Raw genomic sequence first — 17,981 nt, 5'->3', positions numbered from 1 at the left:
CAGTGCCAGAAAAGTACGGCGTATTTAGCAAGGATATTTGTGGCTGATGATACCTTTGTATTTCGGTTCTCCGAATATTTCTTCTTTTTCGTGTTTAATTATGACTTTAATTTGATGTTTCCGCCGCCAGACTGGTAATTTATCACTTGTTTCCAGGTGTATTTCACGATACGAAACTGGAACAATGAAGGTGGCAGAGTTATCACTGAAACTATGGAACAATAAGGTTAGTTTCTATATTACGGACGTATGGATTTGTTGCTTATTACGATTTTATTTTATTCGCACGATGGTTAGAGTGCTTAAATTTTCACTTGGTCCTTTTTTGTTTTACGGTATTTCTTTGTCTGAATTTCTTTGGAATTTTTCACATAAATTACACAAGTACATATTAACATACAATAAATACACACACAACAGTCAGCTCCATGATTGACCTAAATCACCTTAATTGAGTAAAAAAGTAAGTAAAAATCACACCCACAATTAAGTGTCTACGGCAGCCATGACTAGAGAAAAAATAGCTCCCCAATATTGGTGTGTATTCTTAAAATATCACTACCGTTCACAACTCTTCCTCACACGTGGAAAACAACAACATGACTATCAATAAGAGTTCAGCATGACCAGTTGGTTAAGGTGCTCGACTCGTAATCCGATGATCGCGGGTTCGAATCCCCGTCACACCGAATATGCTCGTCTTTTCAACTGTGGGGGCTTTATAATGTTACGTTCAATCCTATTATTCGTTGGTAAAATAGTAACCCAAAAGTTGGCGGTGGGTGGTGATGACTAGCTGCCTTCTTTCTAGTCTTACACTGCTAAATTAGGGACAGCAAGCGCAGACAGACCTCGTATAGCTTTGCGCGAAATTCAAAATCAAACAATTAAATAAACTAAGTCAAAGAAATATTAATTATGAAATTGGTGACTTTATTGGCGACATATATACACTACATGGCCAAAAATACGTGGACACCCCTTCTAATTAGTGGGTCGGCTACTTCAGCCACACCCATTGCTAACAGTTTCATAAAATCAAGCATACAGCCATGCAATCTCCATAGACAAACGCTGGCAGTACAATGGGCCGTACTGAAAAGCTCAGTGACTTTCAACGTGACACTGTCATAGGATGCAACATTTACAACAAGCCAGTTCGTTAAATTTCTGCCCTGCTAGAGTTACCTCGGTCAACTGTATGTGCTGTTATTGTGAAGTGGTAACGTCTAGGAGCAACAACAGCTCAGCCACGAAGCAGTAGGCCACACAAGCTTACAGAACGGGACCACCGAGCGCTGAAGCGCGTAAAAATCGTCTGTCCACAATTGCAACACTCACTACCGAGTTCCAAACTGCCTCTGGAAGCAACGTCAGTACAAGAACTGTTCGTCGGGAGCTTCATGAAATGGATTTCCATGGCCGAGCAGCCGCACACAAACCTAAGATCACCATGTGCAATGCCAAGCGTCAGCTGTAGAGGTGCAAAGCACACTGCCGTTGGACTCTGGAGCAGTATAAACGCGTTCTCTGGAGTGATGAATCACGCTTCACTATTTGGCAGTCTGACGGACGAGTCTGGGTTTGGCGGATACCAGGAGAACACTACCTGCCTGAATGCATAGTACCAACTGTAAAGTTTTGTAGAGGAGGAATAATGGTCTGGGGCTGTTTTTCATGGTTTAGCTAGGTTCTTTAGTTCCATTGAAGGGAAATTTTAATGCTACAGCTTACAATGACATTCTAAAAAATTGTGTGCTTTCAACTTGGTGGCAATAGTTTGGGGAAGGCCGTTTTTTGTTTCAGCATGACAATGCCCCCAGGCAAAAAGCGAGGCCCATAAAGACATGGTTTGCCAAGGTTGGTGTGGGACAAAACCAGACTGGCCTGCACAAAGCTCTGACCTCAACCGCATCGATCACCTTCAGGATAAATTAGAACGCCGACTGTGAGCCAGGCCATCTCGCTCGACATCAGTGTCCGACCTCACTAATGACTCTTGTGGTTGAATAGGGGCGAATCCCCGCAGCCATATTTCAAAATCTAATAAAAAGCCTTCTCAGAAGAGTGGAGACTGTTATAGCAGTAAAGGGGGGAACAACTCCATATTAATGCCCATGGTTTGGGAAGGAGATGTTCAAGAAACACATATAGGTGTGATGGTCGGGTATGCGCATACTTTTGGCCATGTAGTGGATATATATGTATATATATACATAACTTTTGCAATTATTTACTCAGATTCACATATATATTTAAATAAACGTTCTGGCTGTAATAAGACATTACTTTGAAGTTTAATAAAGAGTTTGTTAGCAGACAAGGCTGCAGGCCAGTCAATTTTTATTTACCACATGTATTTTAAACTTAAACGACACTAGCGTCCTCACAGGAGCTAAACCAGGTCGGAAACTTAATTTTGAACTGTTAATTAGAAGGAATGCACTATTCTTCACCACATAACGGGATTAACTTCCATCTTTCAGCTTGGAATATTCAACATGCAGTTCGCGACGCTAACTACTAGGTGACACCCGGTCCCTCTACTGACAGATAGATCGAGTAAACCAGTACTAGGACGCCCTGTTTATATTTCACCAAGGCCATAATGAAGCATTACAATGTGTTGTTTATATTTTACCAAAGCTATAATGAACCATTACAATGTGCTGTTTATATTTTACCAAAGCTATAATGAACCATTACAATGTGCTGTTTATACTTTACTAAAGCATTACGGAATGTTGGTTCATATTGTACCAAAGCTATAATGAACCATTACAATGTGCTGTTTACATTTCACTAAGCTTTAAAGAGCTTTGATAAAACGGTCCAACGAACTTTTCATATTTTACAAAGATGTAATGTAACATAGCTCTTTACTTTAATATTTTACAAAGGCGTAATATAACTTTAATATTTTACTAAATTCTAATGAGGCATTACTGTATACTATTTATATTTTACCAACTTAAAACAAAGCATTACAATATTCTGCTTACTGTAAAGTTACATTACATTACGCTATTCACATTTTATCAAACTCTTTAACGTAGCATTAAAATGTAGTGTTCAAATTTTTTCAAGACATAATTAAACATTACAATACACCGTTTATAATTAATTAAAATTCAAAAAGGAAAGATTCTTAAATCCCACTATGAACAAGTATATTGTACTCCTAGCAGAGCTACTGAAGTTCTCAGGTTTGGTTTGCTTTTAATTTCACACAAAGCGACACGGGGCTGTCTGGGCTAGCGGTCCCTAATATACCAGTGTAAGACTAGAGGTAAGGGAGCTAGTCATCACCACCCACCGCCAACTCTTGGGCTACTCTTTTACCAATGAATAGTGGGATTGACCGTCACTTTACAATGCCCTCACGGTTGAGAGCGCGAGCATGTTTGGTGCGATAGGGGGATTCGAACCCACGGCCCTCAGATTACGAGTCGAGTGCCCTAAACACCTGGCCATGCTGGGGCAAGGTTGTTACTCACTGTCCTAAGTTTGAGCTATTGACTAAAGAGATGACGTCTGTCAGCGCCACCACCAAACATCGTCCACGCTAAGAGATTGACTCTCACTCCTATAACGCATCCCCGCTTCAAATTGCTGGTGGTAAGTATTGCGCAGATTCAAACCTGGCACATCAACTCTGAACTTCAGTGTTCTACCGCAGAGCTAACCTGTGTCTTGTTTGTTTGTTTTTCATTTCGCGTAAAGCTGCACGAGGGCTATGTGCGCTGATCGTCCCTAATTTAGCAGTGATTAGAGGGAAGGCAGCTAATCATCACTATCCACCCTCAACTCGTAGACTACTCTTTTACCAACGAGTAATGGCATTGCCTGAAAAATTATAACATCTCACGGTTGAAAGGTCGAGCACGTTTTAGTGTGACGGGGACTCGAACCTGTGACCTTCAGATTGCGAGTCAAGCGCCCTAACTACCTGTGCCTTAGAACGAAGAAACGTAATTAATAATAATAAAATAATGTGTTTGATCTTGTAAATTTAAATTATTTATAGATGTATCATTCGGCAAAATTCATTGTCATTTTTAGATGCGGTACCTTTGACATTACAGAAAAATCACAATTTACCTAATTATGAAGTTCCAGTATATCTTGGCGGTAGTTGGTGATGATTAGCTGTCTTCCCTCCAGTCTTATACTACAAAATTAGAGACGGCTAACGCAGGTAGCCCTCATGTAGCTTTGCGCCAAATTAAAAAACAAACAAACCAATATATCTAGGTAGGACTAATTAAACAAAAGGCAACCTAGGCCTAAATCACTATTTAGTTTATTTGTTATTTATTTGTTATTAACACTATATGTTATTTAGTTTTTAAAGATATGAATTTCTGTTAATTTTCTAATATTTGATTATCATTATAATTGTTTTGTTTTTGTTTGTTTTGAATTTCGCGCAAAGCTACACGAGGACTATCTGCGCTAGCCGTCCCTAATTTAGCAGTGTAAGACTAGAGAGAAGGCAGCTAGTCATCACCACCCACTGCCAACTCTTGAGCTACTCTTTTACCAACGAATAGTGGGATTGACCGCCACATTATAATGTCCACACGGCTGAAAAGGCGAGCACGTTTGGTGTGATGGAGATTCGAACCAGCGACCCTTATATTGCGAGCCAAGCACCCTAATCACGTGGCCAAATTAATGTTGTTTGTCTTGATAGATGGGTAACCTTTTGCCTGCACAACCTCATTACAAGTTTTAACCTCCCGACATATAAACCTCCTCTCTGGTCTCTCTTGAACGTAAACACTAATGTCTACTTTCAATGAGTGCCAAAAATTCAATGCATTGCAAGTATAAGTTAATAAAGTTTAAGTATCGGATAGAAGACGAGATTAACAGTTTCGTGGTATTTAGTCTTTAAGTAGGAAATGTTCCAGTATAAATTATTCGTTACTTTAAACAGATTGTTATTAATTAGCAGGCTAGAGACGAGGAATAAATTTGGTAAGTAGAATAAATATGTAAATTTAACTCGTGTCACAGAACGACGTACAATTCTCCTCAAAGCTGAATACCAAACACGCAAGTTTTGACAAAGATTTATTGTACGCACAGAGAAACATCCGTTTCAAAGATGTTCGAAGTTCAATTCAATCTTTTATCCGTCCAGTTTAACATAATTTGACTGTGACAACGCTAATAATAATTCTGTGCAAAGAAAGCCATTCTTTCCAGGTTATGATTCAAAACCTTTCCTCGTTCTGGTTACATTTGTTCGAAACATTTAGGAACAGAACGACTGTAATTTTCTTGTACAGAATATTGAATGTAAAACTGTTTAGTTTGCTTGACAGCCGCTCAAAAATTTCACAACAAAATATGTAGATTAGGCTAAGTCCAATTATGTTTTAAAATATCCATTAGTTTAGCAGTTGTAGAAACAAAGATAGCTTTTTTTTGTAGATTTTTGTCATTACAATAGAATTTTTTTAGTTATTTTGTGTTTCTAACCTCCCTATCTTTAACTGTGTTTCATCATTTTGTTTTAATTTTTGTTTTTCTTTCTTTTGTTCTCTGTTTTTCCTTCTTAAATCAACCAAAGACACTGAACTATATCGACCATCAAGAAAACGAATGTAAATTAGCATATAAATTATTAGGCCTAATTTTATTCAAAAAGCAGAGTGGGTTTATTTTGATAATTTTTTCTTAACATCGGCTTTTGTTTTTAGAGGGGGTGGTTTTATCAAAATACATACAGAAACTACACGATGCTAATATAGCATTACAAAACCTTTCAGTGTTAATAAGTGTCAATTTTTTTAAATAGTTTATCAAACGATCCAGAAAATGGCGAAAAAATAGCTTGTGTCACCTTCAGTCTATTTGCTTATTGTATCGCTATATACATGTAACATGATCTAAGCCTTGTGTAATATCCTTTTATATATACTAATGAAATAACCGTGACTGAATTCAGACGTAAACAATCCAATAACGCTTGTTTTCAAAGGAGTTTCCTATTTATGATTTATCCGTTTTCGATAAATACATGTGGTTGAAATTGAATTAACGTATACTTTTATATTACAAATGATTGTCCGGACCGATGGAGTTTCTACTGGTTAAGATGAGGACTCAGCATGGCCAGATGGTTAGGGCGCTCGACTCGTAATCTGAGTGTCGCGGGTTCGAATTCCCGTCACACCAAACATGTTCGTCCTGTCAGCCGTGAGAGTGTTATAATGTTACAGTCAATCCCACTATTCGTTGCTAAAAGAGTAGTCCAAGAGTTGTCGGTGGATAGTTAAGATTAGCTGCCTTTTCTCTAGTCTTTCACTGCTAAATTATGGACAGCTAGCGCAGGTGGCTCTAGTGGTGTTTTGCGTGAAATTCACGAAACAAATAAACAAACAAACTGGAGAAGATGATTTGATTTATGGTGTGATCTCCTCAAAAGTACGAATTATAGTAGACGTGTGATGAAGAATTACTAACAAATTATAACAAACGGCTTGTTATCATACCGCCTTAACGTTTGATGTTGGATTACCACGAATGTTTAGTTTATAAAAACAGAAGAAAAAAGGTGATATTTGAGTAAAGATGTGGTTCTCTTACGGTAATCCACGATATTGTGTGCTTGAGTTCGTATGAAGAATAACAGATTTATTTATTATATACGTAACACACACATAACGGGAAATAGAAAATATTGATTACTACGAAGCAGTCTAAGAATACAACACCACATTACGAGTGTTCCATAAGTGTTGCATCTAGCAAACCACAATGAAGATTATCATACGGGTATGACGTCTAATACAGAAGATATGTCAAGTAAACCACAACGATTCACAGATAAGAGTATTATACGGATATGACGTCTAACTAAACACAATCAGGTGGCATATGGATTTAACATTTAACCAAACACACTCGTTTATTAGGACTTTCGGATTGATTTGATGTCTAACCAAATGTTGACTTCTCAGAAATACCCTACTGGTGTAACACCTGATCAAAAATAATGATTTATTAGGAATACCTCACTGCTGTAACATATGACCACACATATGATAACGCCTGGTGGTTAGTTAGGGCGCTCCACTCGCAATTTATGGGTCACAGGTTCAAATCTCTGTCAATGAACATGCCTGCTCTTTTAGCTGTTGTGAATGTAAATCCCATTATCTGTTGACACAAGAGCAGCCCAAGTAATGGTTGGCGGGCTTGGTGTGAACTAGCTGCATTTAATCTAGGCTAACATTGTTAAATTAGAACAGATAGCCCATGAGTAGCTTTGCACGAAATTTAGACCAAACCACACACAATGATTTCTTAGGAATGTCTTGTTAATGTAACACATTACCAAACGAGATTTCTCAGGAGTACCACACTGGTATAACACCTGACTACACACATTAATTTCTCAGAAGTATCCTACTCATGTGACATCTTACCAAACATGTAATGTTGTTATGAGGACCTTATTCATGTGAAAACAAACCAAATATGTTGATTTATCACGAATGTCCTATTGACGAAACATTTAACACTTTGATATAGTGTAAATAAGTACTTTACTGTTCTTTGATAGACTGTTTAGAGAGAATTCATGATGAAACTTTGTAGAATGGACGGTAACTGCCTGTTGTGGAGACACAAGTGTAGAGGACGACGTTTCGAAAGTCTTCCGCCTTTCATCTTGAAGTTACCGTCCATTTCACAAAGTTTCATCAAGTACCTTACTGATTTAGCGTTTAGGTAGTGTCTTTCATGGTCCCCTATTATAAAGAATAACCTAATTAAACACATCGATTTATTAGGCACAATACCTTACAGGTCTGATTTACAACAAATACTTTGATTTACCAAAAGGCGAAACCAATGAATGTGATACGTCACCAAAAGAAACAATTGGTCGGATCTTACAGATGTGCGAGTAGAAAATTCACCACTCCCTCCCAAAAACACTACTCCGTTTAAAGTACCTCCACGTAGACAAATGATACCTGTTTAGGCTCACTGGTTCTCCATAAATAAAATATACAGATGTGACCCTTGAAAAATTTTATTGATCAAACAAAAACATTATAAACAACCCACAAAATGAATTCTATACGAGAAAACATACTTTACCGTATTGTACTTAAATAACCAGATAATTTGTTTCATTCGAAAGTTTATTCTGCGCTTATGGGACCAGATGAATAAACATAATCATCAGATGTCTTCTCTAGACATAACAGTTGACTAAACACGGATTTATTAGAAGGAACATTCTATGGGCTTAACAGATGACTAAATATTCTAGTTTAACACGAAGAGTATTTTACGAACCTAACAGTTCACTATACAGTGATATATCACATAGAGTGCCTGTACACATAACAGATGACTAAACATTCTGGTTTATTACGAAGAGTATTTTACGAACCTAACAGTCCACAATACACTGTTTATATTATATATGTACTTTAAAAGCACATCTGACCTAAAAAGCTAAACGCGTACAAGTTGGTGTTTAGTGTGTTGTTTGGTGCTTGGTTCTCATTAGGTGGTATTTGAAATGTAATATTTGCTTATCTCTTGTCTGTTCGCAGTCATTAAGTCCTCCAATGATAATTACGGGAATGGTACAAGCTAAGAACTATTTCTGACTTCGGGATAACGGACGAGGGAAACAAGGGTTACAAGCCGTTGTTAGAAACGGGGAAATGGAAACAAGGGTTAACAGCAATTGTTAGAAACGGGGAAATGGAAACAAAGGTTAACAGCCATTGTTAAAAACGGAGAAATGGAAACAAAGGTTACCAGCCATTGTTAGAAACGGGGAAATGGAAACAAAGGTTACCAGCCATTGTTAGAAACGGGAAAATTGAGCCTTTAGTGATTCTTGCTGAGGATGTCTTTTTTTATTGTTGTTTTAATCTACCTAACAATCACATGTAAACGGTAAGGGTTAGAGTTACAGTCAACCATGTCTACAGAAACATGAACAATGTCTGAAAATATCTAGAAACATCGAATTGTTGAAGTTATCGTTTAAATATTTTTAGGTTCTTGCCTGGTTCGGTCGAGTCATTTAACTACACATAATGATTCTAATGATAGATTCAAATATATCTTTAATTACAACAACTGTACAACGCATAGTAAAATAAGCTGAAAAAATGGTAACCCGACGTATAACATTGACTAAATTAACTTGTTATTTCTTTACTAGTTATCTACTCACTTGCCAGAAATTTGAAAAAAATTCCAATCATCTATCAGTACTAGAGTTTGGGTTTTTAATGACTGATCCTGACTGATTCTAGACGACATTTCGGACGGCGAGTATAAAGCTCAGGTAAGACTATATATTATTGGGTTTCTATGGAACGTAGAAACTGTACACTGGAGTTTCTTATAGAGTGTTTTGACTTTACTTTTTGAGGTAGGTAAAAGCTAGACTATGTCGTTACTTTGTGAAGAATACTTAACAATGAAGTTCTGCTTGTCATCTACTTGAAAAAGTGAAATAAGAAACAATAAGGATGAAAACTCGTTCGTAAACTACATCTGTTTGCAGTTTATTGTGTTTTTTAGTTTTTTACGTTAGTTTTTATTTCTTAATACAATGAATTAAAAATAATAATATAATCTTATGCCGTTTTAATTTTTATCTTATGTATTAATTAAAATTTTATGTCATTATAATTTATAAGCTCTGATTTGAAGTCGGGAAAACTTAATATACAGCTCCAAACTTCGAGTGCGAAGACTGATTGTTCCAGCTAGTGTCTGATTTATCTTTATTAAATACGTCTATGTGCATAAGAGAAGTCTGAATAGAATGACTTAATTCTAACATTCCGTTTAACTTGTCTGGACTAGACGCATTTGATAATCTGGTTTAAACTGGTTCTAGTTGTTAATTATACGGACAACCGTTGGAACTTCTAACCTGCCTTATTTAACTCGAATACGCTCATGAACAGAAAACAATGTCATAACTATCCAACTGTTTATTCTCATTGTCTTGTCTGTATTGAACATTAAAGGAAAGCCAGGTTTGCCTTGATTCGATTAGCTCAGAGATGGCACTTAGTTCATTCAGGTTTGCTTTTATCACGTCAGCGTCACGTGACACGTATTATAGACCTTTTGTTTGCGTTTGAAATATTTGAGAAACAATAACTTGTAAGCATTTTATTATTTTGTAAACAATCACAGAACATTCATACAGGAAAAAAACTAAGATAAAAATGTTAGATGTCTCTGAAGTCAACTGATTGCCTCTGTTGTCCACAGACACTTATAAATGACTGTTATTTTAACACACGTTGCTGATAAATAGTTGCAAAAATTTTGTGATATACATTTTTGATATGTGTGAACATATATGATCTAGTTGTACTTCTGTTCGATGGGTTACTTGTGATATACTCACAAGTAATGAAGTTCTTTGTTCCTCATCACTTATCAAGAGTATTGTGAGCTGCTCTTTGAGTTATTTAAAAGTAACTTGTAAGTTTCTCAAGACCAGTACAAGTAACTGAAGAGTACTGGTACTTGTAACGAACAGGAGTGTCCTACACCTGACCACACACATTAATTTCTCAGGAGTGCTACACTAATGTAACATCTTACCAAACTTGTAAAGTTGTCCTGAGGACCTTAATGACGTGATAACAAAGTAAAAGTGTTGATTCAGTAGAAGTTGTTCACTGCTACACTTAAAATATGTTGATTTGTCATAAACATCTTATTGACGAAACATTTAACCAAACACGTTAATATATTGTAAATAAGTACCTCATTGATTTGACCATCTTTCGTGGACCTCTATTATAAATAACAGCCTGACTAAACATATTTATTTATTAGGCAATATACTCTACAGGTCTAATAAATACTTTGATAACTGTACACGATAAGTAATAATTTTCAATGATTATTGTAAGTTACGCATGAATAACTTATACTTTCTCAGGGACTACTTACGATAAGTGCAAATTAAAAGTGAATTCTTAAAGGCATTGTTAGCCATTCATACTTTACTCACGTTTATTGTACCTTATTCATTTTTATCTCTAAGAACTCGTGTATTAAATACTCATGGATTATTTATTAAAAAAGTATAAACACCTGCAGACGGAATTTAAAATAATATGTCACTACACAACCGTTAACGTTGCATCAATTGATGTTTTAATACTGGCAGAACTTTATTTAATGGCGTTACGTTCTGTGATGCTAACTACGATAATAGCAAGAGTAAAGCAAAGTTGCTACTAGAAGAATACCGGACGAGGGACGCGTGGTGTTGGGGTGTATTCCTCTTATTAGTTACTTGGAACTTACTCATAAGTAGGAAGATAAATGTTTTGTTTGTTTTTGAATTTCGCGCAAAGCTACACGAGGGCTATCTGTGCTAAACGTCCCTAATTTAGTAGTGTAAGACTAGAGGGAAAGCAGCTAGTCATCACTACCCACCGCCAACTCTTGGGCTACTCTTTTACCAACGAATAGTGGGATTGACCGTCACTTTATAACGTCCCCACGGCTAAAATGGACGAGCATTTCGAGGATGTTTGATGCGACCGGAATTCGAACCGCGACCCTCGGATTACGGGTCGAACGCCTTAACACGCTTGGCCATTAAATGTTTTAGAAAACAACGGTCAGACGTTTAGACAACACTAATATTTGATTCATCTTTGCCGCTAACTGCTCTTGAATTCACATTATACATCACTGGTGCAATAATAACATCAAAATGGTGTGTAATGTTTTGAACACTTAGTAAAGCTAATATAGCACTGCGGTATAGTACTGAGAAATTTATGTTCCTTGCGCAGTGAACTGCAGGGTTAAAAGAGGTCTTGTCACCCTAAATGGAATCATGAATTACAGATTTTTTTTATTGTGTTATCATTCTTCATCATTCCAGTCCATTTGAGTCCGTAAGCAGTGGACCGATCAATCCTAATGTTCGTGTTGTGCTATTGTGGTCATTAGGCGGTACAGTTGCCTGGCCCATAGTCTTATCTAAATTGTTTAGAGTATGGTGACAGTGCGTGATAACATGGTCATTTTTTAGTTCATATTTTTACAATATCTTATAGTAAAACAATTTAACATCGTCAAACCTTTCTGCATTCTACATTTAAAACATCATATGATGTTCTAAATGTTTCGAGCAAAGTTACACAAAAAGCTGTCTGCGCATGACCGTTAAACTGATATACTACTGGGAAAGCAACTAGTAATTGTATTCACCTCAAGCCCTTGGGATACTCTTGTAGCCGAATAATAAGATTTTACTGTCACTCTTACAACGCAGCATGACATAAAAGTCATTGTTGGAATGTTTGTTTTGTTTTGAACTTCGCGTAAAGCTACAAAAGGGCTGTCTGCGCTAGCCATCCCTGATTTAGCAGTGTAATACCAGAGGGAAGGCTCCTAGTCATCACCACCCACCATCAATTCTTTGGGGTACTCTTTTACCAACGAATAGTGGGATTGACAATTACATTAAAACGCATCCACGGCTGAAAGGGCGAGCATGTTTGGTATGACTGGGATTCGAACCCGCTACCCTCAGATTATGAGTCAAGCACTCTAACTACTTGGCCATGCCGGGCCTCAAAGTACTGCTTATCACGTGCATCTATATATACTAATATTAAGCTAAAATGTTTGGTAACCTTTCAGTTATAACAATTCAAAATGTGTAATACAATTAAATTTTCGTCAACTACCCACCAACCTATCTGATTTCGTCAGTGGTATTAACCACCAAACAGAAAGTTTTAACAGAAGGTAGTAATCGTTGATTATTCATATAATTATTACTAGAAGTAACCAAAACAAAATAAATATTTTAATATGTACACAAGGCAAACCGTTGTGCGCAAACAACTAACAAGAAATGATCATTATCTATTGATTCTTCCTCGCCACAGCTGTGAGGTACCTGCTTCGAGACTGAATCAAATATTCGCAGTCGCAGTTAAACACCATGTCAGGTTGCAGCCTTCCTAAGGCTAGACTGCACTCCATATGCTCAATAAGATACAATCCGCTTACAGTAGCTCTTCCAAGAGGTACAAGTATCAAAAATATGTGGATCAATGTTATTTTAACAGATGAGCTTACAGTTAACTAGCCATGTTATTTTAATAGATGAAGTTACATCTAAGTGGCAATTTTGTTTTAATAAACAAAGCTACAGCTACCTGGACCAAGTTGTTTTAAAAGATGAGGTTACAGCTAACTGACAAAGTTATTTTAGTAGGTGAGGCTATAGCTAATTGACATATAATCATTTGGAAAGACAAATGAAATCATGTCGGCCCGGCATGGTCAGGAAGGTTAAAGCGTGCGACTCATAATCTGAGGGTCGCGGGTTCGAATCGCGGTCGCACCAAACATGCTCGCCATTTCAGCCGTGGGGCGTTATAATGTGACGGTCAATCCCACTATTCGTTAGTAAAAGAGTAGCCCAAGAGTTGGTGGTTGGTGGTGATGACTACCTGCTTTCTCTCTAGTCTTATACTGCTACATTAGGGACGGCTAGCGCAGATAGCCCTCGTGTAGCTTTGCGCGAAATTCAACAAACAAATCATGTCCCGTACAATTTTTATAGAAATAAAAGGATGGCGAGGTAACGAATAAGGTTTGGTGGTCACTTCAACATCGTGTAAAAAGGTCCCACTAATACTTCGGTAGTATTGTGATGAGTATCCACGCGGTAGACCAGGATTCGATTCTTCGCCGGGAAGATATTTTCCTTTCTTATAAACTTGCTTCTTTTCTTCTTATCACCGGCTTCTCTTCCTCGTGGCTATCGTTGTCATCATCATTACCATCAATAGCCCTGGACACCCACTCAGCCTCGACGCCCACCGGACATTCGCCAAATCTTGTAACAGACACCGACCATACCTATTTATATGCTAAAACATTCATTTCCTTAAATTCTCAACATATTCGCGAGGAAGAAGAGGCATGTTCTGAACAACCCAGTTGGGAAAGTGAAATACGGTTCCATAAAACTAAATATCTACCATAGTTTGTTTTCACACTAATACCGCACATTACAGCGACTTCATATTAAGACCGTTTCGACACATTCCTTGAAGAAGAGGTGAGGAAGGAGAGATTAATTAAATATAGTGGAATGTACACTCCCCATATACTTCAGTCACATTAGGCTTATATAGGATGCATTGCTTTCTTTCAACTGACTCCAGGCACTTAAATATACTTCGGAAAAAGGAATGGTTGAGGTCATTTCAGGGCCAAATGAACGTTTTTAATTTTAAGTTTGAAACTTCGGTGCACGACTATCCTGCTATTTGTGATAACCAACACTGTATTGAGGCCTGGCATGGCCAAGCGCGTAAGGCGTGCGACTCGTAATCCGAAGGTCGCGGGTTCGCGCCCGCGTCTCGCCAAACATGCTCGCCCTCCCAGCCGTGGGGGCGTTATAATGTGACGGTCAATCCCACTATTCGTTGGTAAAAGAGTAGTCCAAGAGTTGGCATTGGGTGGTGATGACTAGCTGCCTTCCCTCTAGTCTTACACTGCTAAATTAGGGACGGCTCAATGCAGTGGGCTAACAACCTACTCACTTAAATACCTGTTAAAGAATCCCCAAGCGATTGCGGCCCTATGTTCCTTGATGGAATCTAATGGTGATAACTAACTAACTAACACTGTATTGAAGTGAAAAGTTATGAAGTGTGATGATATAAAGCACCTCTACAAAAGTTCATTTGAGGTGTGAACAAAAACTGTTACTTCAGACTACATTACGGATATCAGGTGCCCGATTTGTGTGAAAAATTAACAGTGGTTTTACGTTACTATAGCTAAAATATTACAAACTGTAATGATTCTTTAATTATTTTGTGTGTTATATATATGTGGATAATGAAGTACATCATGTTTAGACATCTCATGAAGAACATCGATGTAATGCAGATATTTCGTATTAAGAACAGTCTCTGTTTGGGTCGGTGTGTTTTGAATTTCACGCAAGCTACACGAGGACTATTTGCGCTAGCCGTCCCTAATTTAGCAGTGTAAGACTAGAGTGAAGGCAGCTAGTCATCATCACCCACCGCCAACTCTTGGGCTACTCTTTTATCAACGAATAGTGGGATTGACCGTCACTTACAACGCCTCCGCGGTTGAAAGAGCGAGCATGTTTGGTGTAACGGGCAGTCACTGTTAAACACGTTCATTTTGTTACAGGAGTTCTAATTAAATTAAACTTCCAATTGTTTTAAAATTAAGATGGCCAATATTTTTATAATATTATTTGTTATTAATGTATACCTAATTAATGTTTACATACATATATATATATATATTCAAAGATTTACGTTTAATGGAGTATTAGAATTTGTATTCTAATATTATTTGTTAATTTTTAATAAACTAATATATTTATTTTTGTATAATTCATAAAAAGTATATAAAATAAAATTTACATTTGGTACAGTTTTAAATTTTGAAATGCTCCCCGATGACACAATGGAATGTCTGCGGACTCGCACTCTTAACAATCGACTCTCAATACCCGTGGTGAGCAAAGCACAGATAGCCCATTGTGTAGTTTTGCGCTTAATTTTAAAACAAAACACATTTTGAATTAAAATAAAATTGTGTGCAGTCCTCCTTATTTGTATCTGAGAAAAAATTATAACCCCATGTCTAGTTGTTACGTTCCAATATAATAACCTATATAACGGGGACCAATTTACGATTTTGTATTTTCAGTGGAATTTTCATTTTGTTATTTTTGCACATTTTCGAAGAGTAAGAATATAAAACTAAAGAAAATATACGGAGAGAGAAAAATCCTTAAGGATGTTTCTACGTTCGCTGTGATGACTTATTCTATTTTCATTTTTTCGTTCTGTTTTCATAGGAGACTAAGAAAATCTCCAGAGAAGGCTGAAATCAAAGGATTACAGAGAAGAAAATAAAACAACAACAACAACTGTGGAAATAAGAAAAAGTTTCAGCGTTTAGAAGGACGTTTTAGGCTTATGGAAATCGTTGTATTGTGAAAGAAACAAAACAAGAGAACTGCGAGACAAGAATGAACCCTGGAATTCTTGAAGCACTGTGGTTGCAACTTTCAAATATTTGGTTTCGTGCCAATTCACTTATAAAAATAGCCTAATCAGTGTTATACAAACACGCAAGTGAGTCACCAAAGTACTTGTGTCAGCAAATTCGATCAGTTAATTATAACGTTTTACAAATAAACTAATACTGCAGTTATAAACTTTGTTTTACCTAAATATGAAATATCTGAAATCCAATAAGATTGTAGTAAAAAACACGCACAGAGATTGGGTAAATTTAAATTATCGTCTCTATTCTCTCGGGAGGAAACAATGAATAATTAAACCAGAGTTTCCATAGTAATGCATCTGATTTCTTCATTCCTGGAAGGGTTATCCGATGAGTAAGCGATAAGTTTGTAGACCTCAAAACTAAAATGTAGGGTTTGATTCTTTACGATGAAAAGAGCATGACACTCCAAGGAGTAGATTTGCGCAAAAGCAAATAAACAAGCAAAATAAAATGAGCCTGAGGGTGTGCATTCAGCTCCTAGAGTGAAAATTGTGCAAAGCTAAAAGGGGACTTCATGCACTAACCATCCCTAATTTCAAAGTGATATGCAATAAGTTAACACCACACACCACCACCGCCAATTACTGGACTACTCATGATAAAAAAAAATAGTAAAATTGGTAGTTACATTATAATGCTTCCATGGTTGAGATGTCCAACATATTTAGTGACAGGATTCAATCTCATGGTTCGTAGATTTCGAACCTCAAAAGAAATCCGCACACCGTTATCTTGAATAAGTCCGAATATTATTTGCTCTCCACCTGTTCTCACATTTCCTTAGCAATTGAAAAAACTTTCTCTCGCAATATTCTACAGAAACTGGCAAGACGGAAATTTCGAACTTTAAGGTTGTTCTCGCCTTTTCTGTTGTAATAATTCACGAAACAAAAGTGTAGGTCCCGATGTTCGAGTCCTCTACTCTAGTTATGTACTCCGTCTGTATAAAAATATGGAACCTGAGATTATCTCTCTCTTTTAAGTTTGTTGCTCGTTTCTTCAGTAAAAAAAAACAAAAGATTTTAGCAAACATGCTATGTTCTAGTACAAACAATCTAAGGAATAGCGTTGGTTCTTTTGTAAAAAGAATCTAATGGCATATAATACTTATTTTAAAAATATAATGGCATATAATAGTTAATTAAAAATGCAATGGTATATGATAGTTAAATTAAATTGTTGTTCTTGTTTCGATGTTTTCTTTTGGAATTTCCCACAAAGCTACTCGAGAGCTATCTGCGCTAGCCGTTACTAATTTAGCAGTGTAAGAAGGCAGCTAGTCATCACACCCACCGCCAACTCTTTGGCTACTCTTTTATCAACGAATAGTAAGATTGACCGTCACATTATAACGTCCCCACGGCTGGGAGGGCGAAAATGTTTGGTGCGACCGGGATTCGAACCCGCGACCCTCGAATTACGAGTCAAACGCCTTAAAACGCTTGGTCATGCCGGGCCCTGTTGTTGTTTCGAATTAAGAACAAAGCTACACAGTGGGCTATCTGTGCTCTGCCCACCATGGGTATCGAAACCCGGTTATTAGCGTTGTACGTCCGCAGATATAGCGCTGAGCGACTGGGGGGCAATTCTAATGGCATACAACAGTTAATTAAAAAATATAATGCCTTATAATGGTTAATTAAAAATCTAACGACATGTGGTTAATTAAAATTCTAATGGCATATAATCGTCAATTAAAATCAAATGACATATGGTTACATTAAAAAATCTAATGATATATGGTTAATTAAAACAAATCTGATGGCATATGGTTACTTCAAAAAATCTTATGACACATAATTAATTAAATAAGTAAGGGCTTATAATGTTTTACTTATGAATGAATTCAATCAGCT

General features: G+C 36.9%; 1 long non-coding RNA gene across 1 annotated transcript; it reads left to right on the top strand.

The window, feature by feature from the left end:
* The first annotated feature begins 98 nt into the window (after positions 1-98).
* LOC143224297 (uncharacterized) lies at positions 99-16,221 on the top strand. Its single transcript, XR_013013321.1, has 3 exons — positions 99-226; positions 9,209-9,334; positions 15,911-16,221. It is a non-coding gene; the product is annotated as an uncharacterized LOC143224297 (long non-coding RNA).
* Positions 16,222-17,981: the final 1,760 nt, after the last annotated feature.

The sequence above is a fragment of the Tachypleus tridentatus genome, chromosome 8, assembly GCF_004210375.1.
Source record: "Tachypleus tridentatus isolate NWPU-2018 chromosome 8, ASM421037v1, whole genome shotgun sequence".
Taxonomy (NCBI): Eukaryota; Metazoa; Arthropoda; class Merostomata; order Xiphosura; family Limulidae; genus Tachypleus; species Tachypleus tridentatus.
Note: the sequence above shows the minus strand (reverse complement) of the source record. Positions and strands in the feature narration are given on the sequence as shown.